General features: G+C 43.9%; 1 protein-coding gene across 6 annotated transcripts in view; it reads right to left on the reverse strand.

Moving 5' to 3' along the window:
* LRRC8D (leucine rich repeat containing 8 VRAC subunit D) overlaps positions 1–11,995 on the reverse strand; it is an 88,988-nt gene extending 76,993 nt beyond the window's left edge. For 3 of the 6 annotated variants that reach the window (XR_012669699.1, XR_007358019.2, XR_007358018.2), the window contains exon 1: positions 11,802–11,995. The gene's annotated coding sequence lies outside the window, so the exon portion shown is untranslated. The remainder of the gene's footprint in view (positions 1–11,801) is intronic. The other 3 variants (XM_048861011.2, XM_048861013.2, XM_048861010.2) reach the window with 1 other exon arrangement.
* Positions 11,996–16,027: the final 4,032 nt, after the last annotated feature.

The following is a 16,027-nucleotide window of genomic DNA, read 5'->3' on the forward strand; positions in this document are numbered from 1 at the left end:
GACCTGGGCCAGCCATGAGTGTTTAATTGCAGCGTAGACATACACTGAGTGGAAAGAACCTTAGGTGTTACTTGTAACAATACAGGGTCACAGTTTGTCTCTTCTGGTGGCCAAACTCACTGCACCCAGCAGGGGTTCCTTGTAGTCTTCCATTCCCCCTCAAGCTTGCTGCCACCTTCCCATCCCACTCTATTTCAGGGACTCCCTGTAAATCTGCCTCCATGCCAGGAGTTCTGCATTCCCCCCCTTTCCTCTGACACCAAGGACTCGGGGTGCTCATGTCTCCTTCCCCCCAGGCCAGAGTCCCTATGGTCCGTCATTCTTATTTATTCTTTCTCTCTCTGGGAGAGAAGTCATTCAGAGTGTCACCAACCATTTTAAACTGCATTGGGAGGATTGTTTAGAAGGCTTTAATGGCTGTCATCAGCCAGTTCTTTAAACTATCGGCAATTTTGGAAGCTGCTAACCAGATGCCAGTGGTTCCATGTCCCCTGCCCCCTTTTGGTTTAGCATCATGTTACACCCCAAACTGAGAAGTTCAGTGCAAGGCTATGCAAACTTGGTCAACTGGCAGGTAAAAATATTTTCAGACAAATGTAATTGCCTTTGAAGAAGCCCTTAAAAGGGGGGTGGGAGGGAAATGAATGGAATGCTTGGGAGAAGTGGACATAAGTTCTGAAGCCTGCAGTCCTCTCTTTATCCACAGAAGAAATCCAGAGGGGTAGTAGCCCTGAATACTGCCCCAGCAGTGTTTCAACTCTGGCCTGGTAACTGAACAGGCAATTTTAAACTGATGTAATTAAATGGTGCAAAACTCTGTGGGGACACTGCATTTGATTTAAACCTGGTTTATATTGATTTAGCTTGCATCAGGAAATTTACAGGCATATGCTATATCAATATAATTAGTCTGAAACTGATGTGTGCACATCTACGCCATGCATTTGCACCAGTTTAATTACATCAGTTTTTAAATAGATTTTAGTTAAATTGGTGCAACTTGCATGTTTGGATAGTGCCTTGGGCACAAAGACCTTATTTCCAATTATAAGATTAGGTTTAGTCTAAAAAACAGAATCCCCCCACCTTTCACTTGCAGAATGGTATGATCTAGGCCTTTTCAATTTACTCGTGTTTATCTTGTCAGATTGCTGCCCTTTATCTCCTCTACCTGCCATACTTGATCCTGTTTCCAATCTTTTTTGTCTTCATTTACTAACAATTCTTGTTTTCCTGTAACTCAAGGCTAGTATACTGACAGAATTTTCACTGATTTCAGTCTTACTTTAAAATAGATTTTGTTACACTGGTGTAAATGTCTGTTGTGGACAATCTTAAATTGGTTTGAGTGCCTTGGATTGATCTATCTCAATTCAGCAACAATTAATCCCTTACCAAATTAACAACAAAATTTACGTGTCCACAACTTTTTAAATAATATAGATTTAAAACTCTTTTGTTAGGGAAGGCCAGTTTCAGATCTCTATGACCCATTCTACCAAAGATGTGCCAGTCCAACAGACTTCTAATGCTTTTTACATCCATTCCCCCATTTCAGCTGTTACTTTTTTCTGTTCTTGTATTGTACAACCCATCCTTACTCCTTTTTCACTGTGCATTTTAGGTAAATGACTAGAATCACAACTTTTGACGCAGAGAAAGAAGTATGAGACATGAAGATGTGTTTGTACTACAAGAGATTTAGGTATTTTTGAAGGAACAGGATTATTCTCCATCTTCCACTACCATAGATGCAGGCAAGATAAAATATTGAATAGGCCTGGTATAGATTATAGAACAAGTACCTAAAATAAAACTTTTAAAGAGAAAAAAAAATGCCTCAAAGGTTTCATGTTTCTTTCTTTGGCTGTCTTCCTGTTTGAGAAGGCTTAGGATTTATTATATATATTTTAAAAATGGAAAAGGAGCATGCATATGCAAGTTTCTGGATAGCAGTCATTGTGAGGAACTCTGCATGTAGGCTTCTGCTTTGTATTTTTAAACCTCGGATAGATTAAGCGTGAAGTCTGGTTCCTCTCTGAATCTTTGATTAAGGCAATTGCTAATTTATGTGGAAAGTGTAGCCATAGTGGTGCTTGTGGGGGCGAGAGGGGGAGTAGATAGGTGAGAGAATGTAATACCTTTCACTGGTCTGGACCAACAAGTTAACTTTTAATATACAAACTGTCAGACTAAAAGGGTTATTGACTTCCTTTTGGGAATTTGTGCAAAAAGCATTATCTGTCTATACTGTGTAAGTTGGTAGACAGGTTTGAATCATTAGTGGATGTTTGCATTAGTACACTAGAGAAAGGTTTATTAATGAATAATAGTGTCAAAAGTTGCATCAGTGCAAGGCACTAATCAGAATCAGATAAGTATTGTATACACAATATCTTTGCACATAACACTGATACCCACAGCTGAAACCTTTGACCTGAAAGCTTAATTTACAATCCGTTTATGCATTATTTGCTGATCAGAGTACTGGATGTAGACAGAAACAAACAGGCTATGGACAGAGTTTATTAGCAATAACAAACATTTAAGAAATACAACTTGAAATATACACACAAAAGTTACATAAAGATCTCCATTCATTTATCAGCCCTCTTCTAACTTTAAACATTGCATTCTCTTTCACACCTCACTTCAGTAATTCTGCACAAGAGATCATCCAATTATTCATGTGCTTTACCCCGGTATCTACCTTTCATCAATTGCTACTAGTGTAAAAGTTCCCCTTCATCCCCATCTTGAGGTCTGTGTTTACAGCTGGCCTTAGAACACACACACAAAAAAAGAAGGCATGTGGTGTATTGGATTAATTTTCTACTTAGAACCATGGCTTTACACGTGTGACCCAGAGGCCCACGGGTGGTTCACTACTCTGTGTCAGCAACTTGTCAGACCTGACATACTCAATACATCTAACAGTTGTTGTGTAATGTACCATTAGAAAACCACACAACTCTCTGACCATTAATATTATTGTGTGGTGTATGAATAGGAAACATAGGCAAAACATGCTGACATGTTTTTAAAAGGCACCCCACCCCACCCAGAATGTGGTTCTGCGGGCTTGCATGTGTCTTCAAGGTAAATCGAGAGTCATTGGAAATGCATTTACATAAAAGGTAAACAAAGCCATCAACTTAACACGGGAAGGAACCAACATTAAGTCTTCGCCAGACCACATGGTGTCTCTTCCCAGCAGGAGAAAAGGAACTTTATCTGAATATACGTTTCAAAGGTTTACTGGTCTATAAAGAGGGGATCTGTACCTTAAATGATAAGCAACTGAATTAACCGATTGTATACAACAGTACTGTATTATAAAAGCATATAGAGTAAGGTCTTTTCTGACAGCCTATGACACACTGGTGATCAATGTCATTGTGAAATGTATGTATTAATACAATGTGAGGAATTATGGATACTCCATGATCTTATGCTTTAAAGTCTGTGACTAAACACTGGGAGAAAATAATTTTCTCCCAGACAGGAGGGAAGGTAACTATCTACATTTCTCTAGTGTAAGTTAAGCAATGTGGAATAAAACCAGTGGGAGCCCTATTTACATAGAAATCAGCAGAGGGAAGGGAAGTCCACAAGAAGGGAAGAACAGCAGGAAGCGTTCCAGGCTTTTGAAACAGACAATGAATTTTGGGTGATATAAGTGGGGCAAAAAGACCTTTGAGTTATCACTTGAGGGATTCAAGGGGCTAGAGCTCTTGAAATCACAGGACACTGGGTTCTTCAACCAAGGGGGCTGAAGTTTCTGGGAACTAAGTTTAGATAATAAACCTACTTTGGCAAAGACTGTAACTTGCTGAAATTAAGTTTTAGTCTTAGAACCATATTTTCACTTTTGTTTGCTTGTATCTCTTTCCTTATACTTGGTATCGCTTAAACCTATGTGACTTTTTGTTTAATAAACTGGTTTCACTTTTACTATAAACCACTTCAGTTGTGTGATTGAAATAAGACTGCTTGTCAAACACCAGTTAAATTAATGAGCTGCAGCATATTGACTAACAACTTTTGTGAGCAGTCCAGGAGAGGGCTGGACACTACAGAGGTAGACAGTTTTGGGGAAATTCAGGACTGGGGGGGATGTTGGGGTCACTCTGCAAAAAGTAACTGATTGGTGAAGCCAGGGTGGGACCTGCATGCTTGTAATGCTGGCAGTTGGTGTCAGGACTGTTAGCCACAGCAGTATAGCACAGAAAGCACCCAGATTTACAGGACAGGCAGTGACAACCCCTTGCTGGTCTGCTGTGAACCCCAAAATGTCACAATACTGTGTAACTTTCCTATGACTGCATAGATCATCTTGCAGCAAGATAAGTTCTTAAAACAACACTGATTCAGTACTGCCTCCAGTAAATGTGAAATCTGGCCTAGCACCATTCAGGTTTTACAATGCTAGAGGAAGTTCTAAGCCAAGGTTCCTGTAGAAAACAAAAGCCTTATGGAGAAACCCATTGAGAGTATGTCTTTACTTCAGAGTTAACCCAGGCTCTTGCCTGCATTTTAGCCCAAACTCTCCCCCATCCTACCACACAGAAAAACCTCTGAAACTGGATTTGGAGGTGCTTTAAGCCTGGGCTAATTTTCGTGGCTGACGGGGTGGGTCAGAGCTCCAGCTCCACTTCAACAAGGGCATGTTCCAATCCTAGTTAAAGTGGGGATACAAGCAAAAGCCACTCAAATGCTGAAAAGTGTCTTCCCACAATTAGTTGTGGAAGCCCCAGCACAAAAAACAACAGGATATGCCCCCTGGATATGCAGAAAACAGGGATCCAGTAACATGGGTAGGGCTTTGCTGTGAGAATGCTCCCACCTGGGCTAAGTTAACCTGAGTGCTAAGCATCCAGTTAACTGTGCAGTGAAGATATATCCTTAATGGCCACCTGAAAAAGACAAAAAATCAGACTGTGTTCTCTTTTTGTTTGTTTACTTTTCTTTCTTTCTAGTGCCTAAAGAAGGCCTAAGGTTTTAACTTTGCTTCTTTCTTTACATCAAACATCTAGATGAGAACTAGTAGGAAGACAACATGAAGACAGCCAAACCTGAGCAATTGAGATGGAAACAGATTTTTATTCAGATTGTTTCAAACTCTTGTTTATTGGGGTTTTGTTTACCGCTTTTTAATTCAAGCGTCAGAAGAAAAAAAAACACATTGGAAGAGAAGCTCTTGTTAAAGTGTGAAACATCTCCTCCCCCTTAATTGAGGGCTGAGAAAGCTCCCACTTCACTTCTCTGGTCCTCCAAAAAGTTCCCCAGCAAAACTAGGAATGACCAGGCCTGATATTTCTAAGATTTGGGGGGGGTGGGGAGGAACAGCCTTACACTTTTCAAGCAGTAAAAGAGGTCACAGGCTCAATTGTCTCACTCTTCTGTAGGTCACCTTTAATATAAAATCCTGGACTACACAGAACAATGTGTCTGCTCTGCTCATCTTTTCTTTTGCTAGTTGCCCTATGCATTCAGCCTGCTAATTTCCTCATTCCCCTCTCTAACATTGTTTCCAAAAAGAGCATTTTGTTCAAGAAGAGGGGGGCAAATTTTTGCCAGCCTCCTCTAGGGTGGTAGTGCTTTGTACCACAGTTGTTCCTTAAAGGTGGAGTAGTACAAATTGTCCCCTTCACCCTTACATGGAACATCACTTTGGTGGCTTAGAGGGGGGCACAAGCAGAAAGAGAAAGTTGTAGACAGTAACAGCGTTAAAGAATGCATCAGCACAATATTTTCATAGCCTCATTCACACGGATAAGATGAAAAGGATAGAAAGGGAAACAAATCTCTCTTTGTACAGTTTTCAGAGTAGCAGCTGTGTTAGTCTGTATCTGCAAAAAGAGAAGGAGTACTTGTGGCACCTTAGAGACTAACCAATTTATTTGAGCATAAGCTTTCGTGAGCTACATTGGTTAGTCTCTATGGTGCCACAAGTACTCCTTCTCTTTTTGCAGATACAGACTAACACGGCTGCTGCTCTGAAACCTGTCAAATAAATTGGTTAGTCTCAAGGTGCCACAAGTCCTCCTTTTCTCTTTGTACAGCGGCAACGAGCAGGTGCTTGATGCACTGATACCACTTTAATACCACCCCTTTTCTTCCTTAAAGATGAATGAAACAGATACTTTGCGTGCTAGATTCCAAGAGACGAATCTACTCCCACAGAGGAATACATTTTTAGGCCCCAGGGCATTTCTGGAGGTGCTAAATCAGGGTCCTATAAGACAGTCTTCTCTGTTTGTTCCACGAAGGAGATGGGAAGCCAGTCTGCAAGACTGGAAGAATACAAAGAATACAGAGATACTGAAAAAGAGCCTTGATTCCTTTCATGAAAGCAAGTTTCGGCAACAGATAGTTAAAATTAACAATGTGGAAATGAGCGTTACTGACTGGTGTTAGAAAGTGCCAACCTCACTTGTGACGCACTTTGCTTTTTAACAGGTCAAAAAAACAACAAGATGATTCTCAGCTAGTTGAAAGTTGAGAATGCTGGCTTTGTTCTTTAGTAAATTTGTATGGGGACTCTGAAAAAGTTTTGTTTGGCAATCAGTGCCTATTCTTGCTAAGTGGATAAGAGAAAACTGCACCCATTTTACTCAGCCCAAGAGATTTTGAGCCAAATCTATCCCTGGTGTAATTCTGATAGAGTCAAAGGAGTTGCACCATTGGAAAATGGGACCCAAGATGTTCTCAAGGTAGAGGTTGGTCCAAAAATAGGTGTTACCTCACTCACCCATTGCTCTCAAGGTAAGAAGCACTTGTCACCATGAATAAACTGTGATATTTATTTAAAACAACGAATTACAATGGGCTTTTCTGAGCCTAGTGCTGGAGGCAGATATCACACTGGAAAATGTCAGTCCGGTGTTCAAACATGATTTAAGGGCCCACTCCTGCAAACACTTAGGGCTTGTCTACACTTACACTTTATAGCGCTCTAACTTGTTGGCTCAGGAGGGTGAAAAATCACCCCCGAGCACAGCAAGTTTGAGCACTTTAAAGGACTAGTGTGGACAGGCTCCCAGCACTCGGAGCCACGCTCCCAGCGCTCAGAGCTATTCCCCTCGTGGAGGTGGATTACCAGGAGTGCTGGGAGAGCTCTCTCCCAGCCCTCGCACGTGACCACACTCACACTTCAAAGCGTTGCAGTGGGAGCGCTCCCAAGGTGGCGCTTTGAAGTTTCTAGTGTAGACGGAGCCTCACTAAAAACATGAGCCTGTGGAAGCCAACCAGTATGGCCAACAGTAAATTTTTGCAGATCCATTCCTAAGACTGGTGCCAAAGACTTTTACAGGGAAGCAGACCCACGTGTGGAAAATTACGTACCTCCATATGTTTTTGCAGGATTGGGTCCAAAGCCTGTAACCCAGTTTTTAGTCTGCTTTGCCAAACAAACACTTTCACAGAGTTTCAAATTTATAAAAGAGTTTACAAGTCTTAACAGAAACCAAGAGTTTGGAGGGGGCGGGGGGGAAAGAGGGAGATTTTTTGTATTTTCTAAACACTTCAGTGGGGGAAAAAATTGTTTTGATGTTAGCCTCCCCCTGCAATGTTTGGCATTGTGATAATATAGAAGAACCAGGGAAATGGAAGTGAACAGAAACAAAAACATAACTGAGTAATCTAGTTTCACTGTTGAAAGAAATACAAAAATAGAAACAGCCTAAAATGTGAAAAGCTCATTTTAAAAAAAAATATTACTACTCAAGTGCATTATTAGTAATACTACAAATTATTTATAAAACTACGTGAAAACAAGAAGCAACTGCATGAAGACAAGGAACTTAATCATTTTTAATTGTAAATTGTCTCTCTAACAGGCAGAAGAAAACCTTATATTCTTTGTATTTTACCAAAGAAACATGATTGAATAATCAGGTGTTCGTTAGTACGTATCTTGGAAACTGGTTTTAGAGTCTATTTCTCTGGGCTCCCACACTGCTTGCATCACAAAGTATGCCACATTTCAGCAAGATGTCTGTCTCCAGCACTAGGCTCTAATTCAGAATTTTAATCCTCAAAACATTGTCTAATCCTTAGAGATTACCCAGGGTCCCTTGGATTAAGACTAGCCAATTCCACTGTGGTTGAGAGAGGTGCAGTAACAGGGACCATTTGCAGCCACTGCGATGAGGCACTGACTCAGGATTCTTGGTCATCCACCCACCAACTGCCAGACTGCAAGAGGAGGAAATGACACAGCAACAGATGGGATCAGGAGAGAGGGAAGAACCAGCTAGTGACACAGGGCCTGATCCAAGGCCCTCTGAAGTCAACTCCCACTAAATTCAGAGTAGGCTTTGAATCAGCACCATAATACAGAGCAGGGAACCAATGAGGAATGGGGGTAAAGAGAGAACAAACTTCAGCTGACAATTTTCAGGACAATCACACTATTGGATTAAAGCAACACCTATCACATTTATTTCACGGTTACAAGTGCTTCTGACCACAGAACATATGTCTAGTTTCAGAGCCAGTGCTGGCCCTAATCAGGAATCCCCCCACCCCAACACATACTAATAATGGAGTGGGGGCCCTTGAGCTGCTTGGGGCCCTAAGCAATTGCTTAGTCTGTTTATGCCTAGCGCCAGCTCTGGCTAGTTTTCTCTGACTGCTGCCATGCATTTCATTTCTTATTCTCCTGCATTTGGAAGCACTTCCTGCAACAGCATTAGTTTATGACTCACCAGAAATGGAATTAGGAAAGATGCCCTGAAAGAAGATGTACAATTGGCGTATCTCCTGGTTGTTACCTACTTCTAGTGGAAAGAAACACACTTGTCTGAAGTCAGAGGAAAGTGACCTAAACGTGCTCTCAGTAAAAAACTGGTGCATCCAGCAAAGCTGCACGCGTCACACAGAAGTAAAATGCTTAGCAAGGCTAAACAATGGAATACCATGGAGGAACCAGATTTTGCACGTTCCAATGAGTTATAGTAGTGCTATGTTTGATATTTAATTTTTGTGTGTGCGTGACTGCTTTAACTTACCCAGTTCTTAACATGGTCATGACAGGAACAGGCTTGTTCTTATCAATATTACCTTTGATGGTTATAACCTATGTGGTAGCAGCATGGAAAGTTTCTCTATTTTAGAATTAGTGTTGTTGCTTTATTAATCTCCCCTGGGTTTGTAAACGTTACACAGACAGTGGTCCCACTTCTAAATGGATTTTAGAACTCCCATCATATACACAGCATCATGTTCTGGAGATTACGATTTTTTTTAATATACTTTGCCATCCTCCATCCCACCTTGCACAGTCAATGTAATCTTTGTCTCCTTATCAAAGCAATCTTGACAGCAGATAAGAGTATCTGTTTAGACATTCCTTGTTTGTTTCATGCCATGTGGAAAATGGCTACAAGTAATATGTCCAGGATCTAGGACAAAAACTGTTTTATTTTAATATTAACACTTTAATTTTCTGTACAGTAGCCTCTGCTGAAGAATTGGTAGACATCACAAAGGCACATAAAATATCATCAGAATAATTTACTCTCAGGCCAAGACCGTGTAAGTTAAGTTTAATGAGACAATACAAGATTTACAGCCAAGTTATAAATCCCTGAGAATGGATTTAATTCACAGCATTTCACTTGGTGTATTGATCCAAGATCAATGGTGAATAAATAATGTAACATTCATTGCCGTTCACTGTTGAAGCCCTTAATTTAGTCATGAAGAAAATGAGTGTAGACCCACTGGAAAAGCAGATCTACAGTTAACAGATTTTAAACTAGGGCACCTTTAGCTTGTGAAGTAAAGAGGGCTAAAATGTATTTGATAGGTTACACTGGGGGACCAGGACCTTGGTAGGTTTCAGAGCAGCAGCCGTGTTAGTCTGTATCCGCAAAAAGAACAGGAGTACTTGTGGCACCTTAGAGACTAACCAATTTATTTGAGCATAAGCTTTCGTGGGCTACAGTCCACTTCATCGGATGCATAGAATGGAACATATAGTAAGAAGAGAGATATATACATACAGAGAACACGAAAAAGTGGAGTAAGAGGCTAATTAATTACAATGAGCTATTATCAGCAGGAGAAAAAAAACTTTAGTGATAATCAAGATGGCTTGAGTTGACAAGAAGGTGTGAGGACCTTGGTAGCATCCCATCAGATTTTACTTTTTAGAAGCTCAATAGCCCCTGTCCACTTAGCAGTTGCTTATCGTTTGGCTTCATAGGTAATTTCTTTTCTATCTTTAATGCTACCAGAGCTGATGGACATAACCCTGTTTGTATGGCACAGAAATTAAGCCTTCCCTAGATATATTTTGAAAGAGAGAGAACACCATCATTGACAACAATGGTCGGCAACATATACCACAAATTGGTGCTGAAGCTAATTTAGCTGCTGCTATAGACAGGAAAAACACATTTTCAGCACCATTACAAAAAGCATTCCTGAGACTTGGTTTTATCAAGCAATAAGTCAATCACCTAGAGACTAGACTTAAGAGTCAAATACTGGCTCTGTCATAGACTTTCTGTGTGACCTTGGACTTCAGGTCACACATTGTTAGGACAGGGATAATAAAACTTCAACTTGGAGAGGGGTTGCAAGGATTAATAGACAATGCTCTGAAATTCCCATACAACAGACACTATAGACGTGTTATTGTACTGCCATTTAATGGCAAGGATACCTAAAAAGCAGGGAAATAAAGATGGTTCATTGACCAGAAGACTGTCTGTGCTGATGTAGTAAATGTTAATATTACATAGGTTAAGGCCCTTTCTTTATCTGTGCCTAGTGCAACATCAAGAAAATATTTGACCCCATTAGAAAAACCACAAATAATCAGTGGTTGCACACTGATTTCATAATGCAATATGGGGAAAGAGGGTCCAGAAAGAGACTGATTTTTTTAGCTGGATGTATCCCCAGTGGGATAAAATCAAGTACACTTCCATACCCAAGGCTTGCTCCAGTATCATACTCTGGCATGCAATGCTCCACACACACACACAGTAAAAGTATTAAACAGAGATTTTAAAAAGGAAAATCTCTCTGGATGAACTATAGTATTCTTCCTGTCAACTGCAAAACTAGTTACCCTTTCAGTTTCCACTAGCTGGTATTCCAAGCGTTTATGGATGCCCCTGATGCCAGGGGAAGGCAGAGCTACTTTTATGACGGTGGGTATGTATAACTATCAGTCTGGGGACACTAGTCCTGCTCCTGCCTGCTTCAGTTCACTTTGCTAGTACTGGGTGAATTCTAACCTCTCTTCTAACAGGGTCTCCCGGCCAACACAAATATGGACTTTGTGCAATTATCTGAGAACACCAGGGGTGGCAAGAGATGTTCAGTTTTCCTGCAGCGGTATTGATCTGGCAATCGGACACGGGCTCTGTCCTTAACAGTCCCGGGCCAGCCTCTGGGGCTGCCCGGTCAGTCAGCGCAGACATGATCCGTCACTGGCAGCCAGCAACATCACTTTTATTCTTAGCATTTCCTGTAAGCGGCTGTTTGTTGCATAAGGAAGAGCCACTGGAGCTACAGCCGCCGGGTAAGCCCCACGCACGTGCAGACAGAGCGGGAGGGGCGAAGCAGAGGAAAGGAGGGAGGCGAGGGGCAGCGCCGCTGTCCGGGAACCTTGACGCTCCCCCAAGCAGCCGGATTCTCAGGGCCGGGGGCGGGGGGATCCCTGCTGGCACCGCTCCCCCGCGGCTGCTGCACCCGCACCAGCAGCCGCCTCCCTGCCCGGGGGCCCGCACCACCCCGGCTGCAGCTCCCGGCCCCGGCGCCCCGGGGCTGCAGCAACAAACCTTGGCGGAGGGCGCGGCAGGCAGGTAGGGGCAGCCGCAGGGCGAATCACTCCGGCGGGGCGGCCACGGGGGCTCCCGGCGGCTAGCAGCACCCTGCAGCCCGCGCCGCGCAGCCACACGCCACGCGGCTCCGCTGGGAGACCGGCTGAGACCGGCCCGGCAGCTGGGGCGCCAGCCCAAGCCCGGGGCCCGCCAACCACGGCGCAGGGCGCAGCCAATGGCCCCCGCGGCAGCGCCCATGTGATCGTCAGGCCCCTCCCAGCTGCGCGGCGCGGCACCCCTGCGCTGCCAGGGATCAGGTGCTGCGGGGCCGCTCGCCGCAGGTGTGTGGGAGGAGAGAGCAGTCGCTTGGCCCCCGGGTGTTGTCCGCCTGCTTGCCAGGTCTGCTGCTTGCAGGATCGCCCCCGCTGCTGCCGCTCCAGCCTCACCGCGCCCCGAGAGCCCGGCCCAAGTTCCGGAGCCCCCTCCCGAGCCCAGCTTCCCCACGGTGCGGGGCACTGGGACCTTGGGCAAGCTACCTAATGGCGCTGTGTCGAGTTGGCTGTCTGTGACATGGGGAGAAGAGCGACGCAGGGACTGTGAGGGGTACCCGTTGAGCACCCCAAAGGGAAGGGAAAAGTCTTAGTGGTCAACAAATCCATGACCATTTGGGACTTAGTAAATGTCCCTGTGCTAAACACCTTGGCCCTGTGGGGCTGTCTGGCAACACCGGGGATGGATTCAGATCCTCTATTCCAAAACCAGAGGCACAGCTTTCACTACAGGAGGATGACAGGTTTCAGAGTAGCAGCCATGTTAGTCTGTATCTGCAAAAAAAAAAAAAAAAAAAAGGAGTACTTGTGGCACCTTAGAGACTAACAAATTTATTTGAGCATAAGCTTTCATGATGTGAAGTGAGCTGTAGCTCAGGAAAGCTTATGCTCAAATAAATGTTAGTCTCTAAGGTGCCACAAGTACTCCTTTTCTTAGTACAGGAGAATGGTTTTTAGCAGTCTGAGGCATAGGACGTGTAGCCAAGCACTTTGGATTCTACAAAGGCATTGGTATATGTGTACCCTCCCTTCCCTCCCCCCATTCATTATTGTTTTATTATAAGAATATGGCAAGAATCTCAGTGTTCTTAAGACCTCTGTCTGGAGTCCTGCAGGTTACTAACTCTAGGCACATGAATAGTCCCATTGAAAACAATATCATTGACTCACATGCCTACAATTAAATATGTTCATAAATGCTTGCTGAATGGAGGCCTATAATTCTTATTAAGCTCTTTTAATGTTCTTTCTATAAGTCAGTCATATCTTTATCTTTAAAACATTTAGAACTTTAAGGGCCGTTTGTTATAAAGAGACAGCTGAAGGCAATTTAAGCTCACTATTCAGACTGTGGAGAGACAAGGTGAGGTAATATCTTTTAGTGGATCAATTTACATTGTGGGAGTGAGACAAGTGTTTGAACTTCATGAAGCTCTTCCTCAGGTCTGGGAAAGATACTCAGAGGGTCCCAGCTAAATACAAGGTCAAACAGAGTTTAGCATAAGCAATTAGCAAATATCTAAGGGACTATTCAAGATGAAGTGGCCCATTAACTCCTCTGTAGTCATAGGGTATAAAGAGGGATTGATGAGTTACAGATGGTTGTAATAAGCCATAAATCTAGTGTCTTTATTAGGATCATGATTTTTAGTATCTAGGAAGGTTATGAATTAAGATCCGAGGCTCATCTTTTGAAAGTGTGGTGTGGGTTTCCTGAAAGGATGAGGACTTATAGGTCAGAGATAGAGGGATAGCTTGTGAAAAGTGTTCACCCATAAGGGATGTTGTGTACATTATCCAGTGCCCTAAATGCCCCCAACACCCTATTTCCCCTTGTTTTTTCCTATCCCCCCCCCCCCGACATTCTTGTTAAACCCTGGATTTGTGCTGGAAATGGCCCACCTTGATTATCATACACATTGTAAGGAGAGTGATCACTTTAGATAAGCTATTACCAGCAGGAGAGTGGGGTGGGGGGAGAGAAAACCTTTTGAAGTGGTAAACACCCATTTTTTCATGCTTTGGGTGTATAAAAAGATCTTCTGTACTTTCCACAGTATGCATCCGATGAAGTGAGCTATAGCTCACAAAAGCTTATGCTCAAATAAATTGGTTAGTCTCTAAGGTGCCACAAGTACTCCTTTTCTTTAAAATAAGATAACCTTTAAAACAGAGGCGGGCAAACTTTTTGGTCCAAGGGCTACATCTGGGTAAGGAAATTGTATGGCGGGTCATGAATGCTCACAAAATTGCGGGTTGGGGTGTGGGAGGGGGTGAGGGCTCTGGGGTGGGGCCAGAAATGAGTTCAAGGTGTGGGAGGGGGCTCTAGACTGGGGCAGGGGGACAGTGAGGGCTCCAGCTGGCGCTGCAGGTTCTGGGGTGGGGCTGGTGATGAGGGGTTGGGGGTGCAGGAGGGTGCTCTGGGCTTGGACCAAGGGGCTCCTAGGGCAGGAGGGGGATCAGGGCTAAGGCAGGGGGTTGGGGTGCAGGCTCCAGGCGGTACTTACCTCAAGCAGCTCCCGGAAGCAGCATGTCCCCACTCGGGATCCTACGTGGAGGCACGGTCAGGTGGCTCTGTGCACTGCTCCATCCACAGGCGCCGCCTCTGAGTTCCCATTGGCCATGGTTCCCGGCCAATGGGAGCTGTGGGGGCAGTGCTTGGGGCGAGGGCAGTGTTTGGAGGCCCCTGGTTGCATCTATGCGTAGGAGCTGGAGCGGGGACATACCGCTGCTTCGAGGAGCCGTGCGGAGCCACCGCACATGCGGAGTGGGGCAAGCCCCGGACCCCGCTCTGCAGTGGGAACTCAAGGGCCGGATTAAAATGTCTGAAGGGCCAGATGTGGCCCCCGGGCCATAGTTTGCCCACCCCTGCTTTAAAAACAACTAATTTCAGTGAAAACATAACTTGGTTTGGAGTTAAATGTTTCCTGCAGTGTCTGCAACCTAAACATTATCGTATTGTGCTACTGCTTGAGTACCAGAAACAGCAGCAAAACACCTATAAACAAAATAAAGCCAAACAGTTTGCGTCATTGTCCAAGATACGTGAAATGCAACAGGAAACTAAATCTTTGCTGACATGGCCCCGCCCGACCAGTCACACATTGTAGCCCTAAATGCTCACAGCTTCCTGAAGAACGGAGGGCACTTCGTCATATCCATCAAGGCCAACTGCATCGACTCCACAGCGGCGCCTGAGGCCGTCTTCGCCTTCGAGGCGAAGAAGATGCAGCAGGAGAACATGAAACCCCAGGAGCAGCTGAAGCTGGAGCCCTACAAGCGAGACCAAGCTGTGGTGGTGGGGATTTACAGACCTGCTCCCGAACAGAAGAAGTAGCATCTCCTTGGAGCTCCTTGTCACTGGGCCCCCAGGCTGGATCCCTTCGTCTGCTGGCATTGGGCCTGGGTGTGGGGTTGTCTTGCTGCCCACCCTTCCTCTCCCCCGGGACTCATTTCTATTCGGCTTTGTAGATTTTTTTTTCCAGATGTATTTTTATTAAAATATGGTAAAATGGAAACAAAAAAAAACCCCACCACAAATGGCAGAAAGTACACTTGAATTTCAAAATCCTTTCAGTTTTAATTATCTAAAGGATTATTTGCAGAGAGGATCCTTTGGTAACTCTCCTTTGGTTCATCCACGTGGCGCTTATTACAGGCCCTGGAGAGCCGGGGGAGGGATCAAAAGGTAGGTTTATACGACCTTTGCCCTCTCTCCATCCACGGGACTCCAGGGTTTGCAGTAATCTACATTCATTTGTGACAGCCCTTTAGAAGAAGGTACACTCATGGGGGTTCCCAGACATGTACACTGCTCTCCAGCAATACCTCTTCACGGGAGAAGTTGGAATGGGGTGTTATCCAGTTTGGGATCTCCAGCTGCCTCGTTTAAGGCTGCTTTAACCCAGTTGGGCTTGACGACTTAGTCCTTTGCTTTTTTAAAATTTGATTATTTTTAACCTACTGTTCTCCATTTAAAGCTCTTTAAAATTACAGAGGAAGGACCTCTTCAGCAACATCAGCTTCAGAGACCAAAGGAAAATTAGGTCAACTCTATTCAGCTTTCATCTTTGAGCACTGTTCTCATCAATTTATTTTAATTTACTTCAGTTCTGTTTTTAGCTCAGCTCCTGTTTTGAATAATTAGTTGTAATTTATTTTCAACTGTTTTTAGGAAGTTCAGTCTGGCTTTTG

This window comes from Caretta caretta, chromosome 8, assembly GCF_965140235.1.
Source record: "Caretta caretta isolate rCarCar2 chromosome 8, rCarCar1.hap1, whole genome shotgun sequence".
NCBI classification, from domain to species: Eukaryota; Metazoa; Chordata; order Testudines; family Cheloniidae; genus Caretta; species Caretta caretta.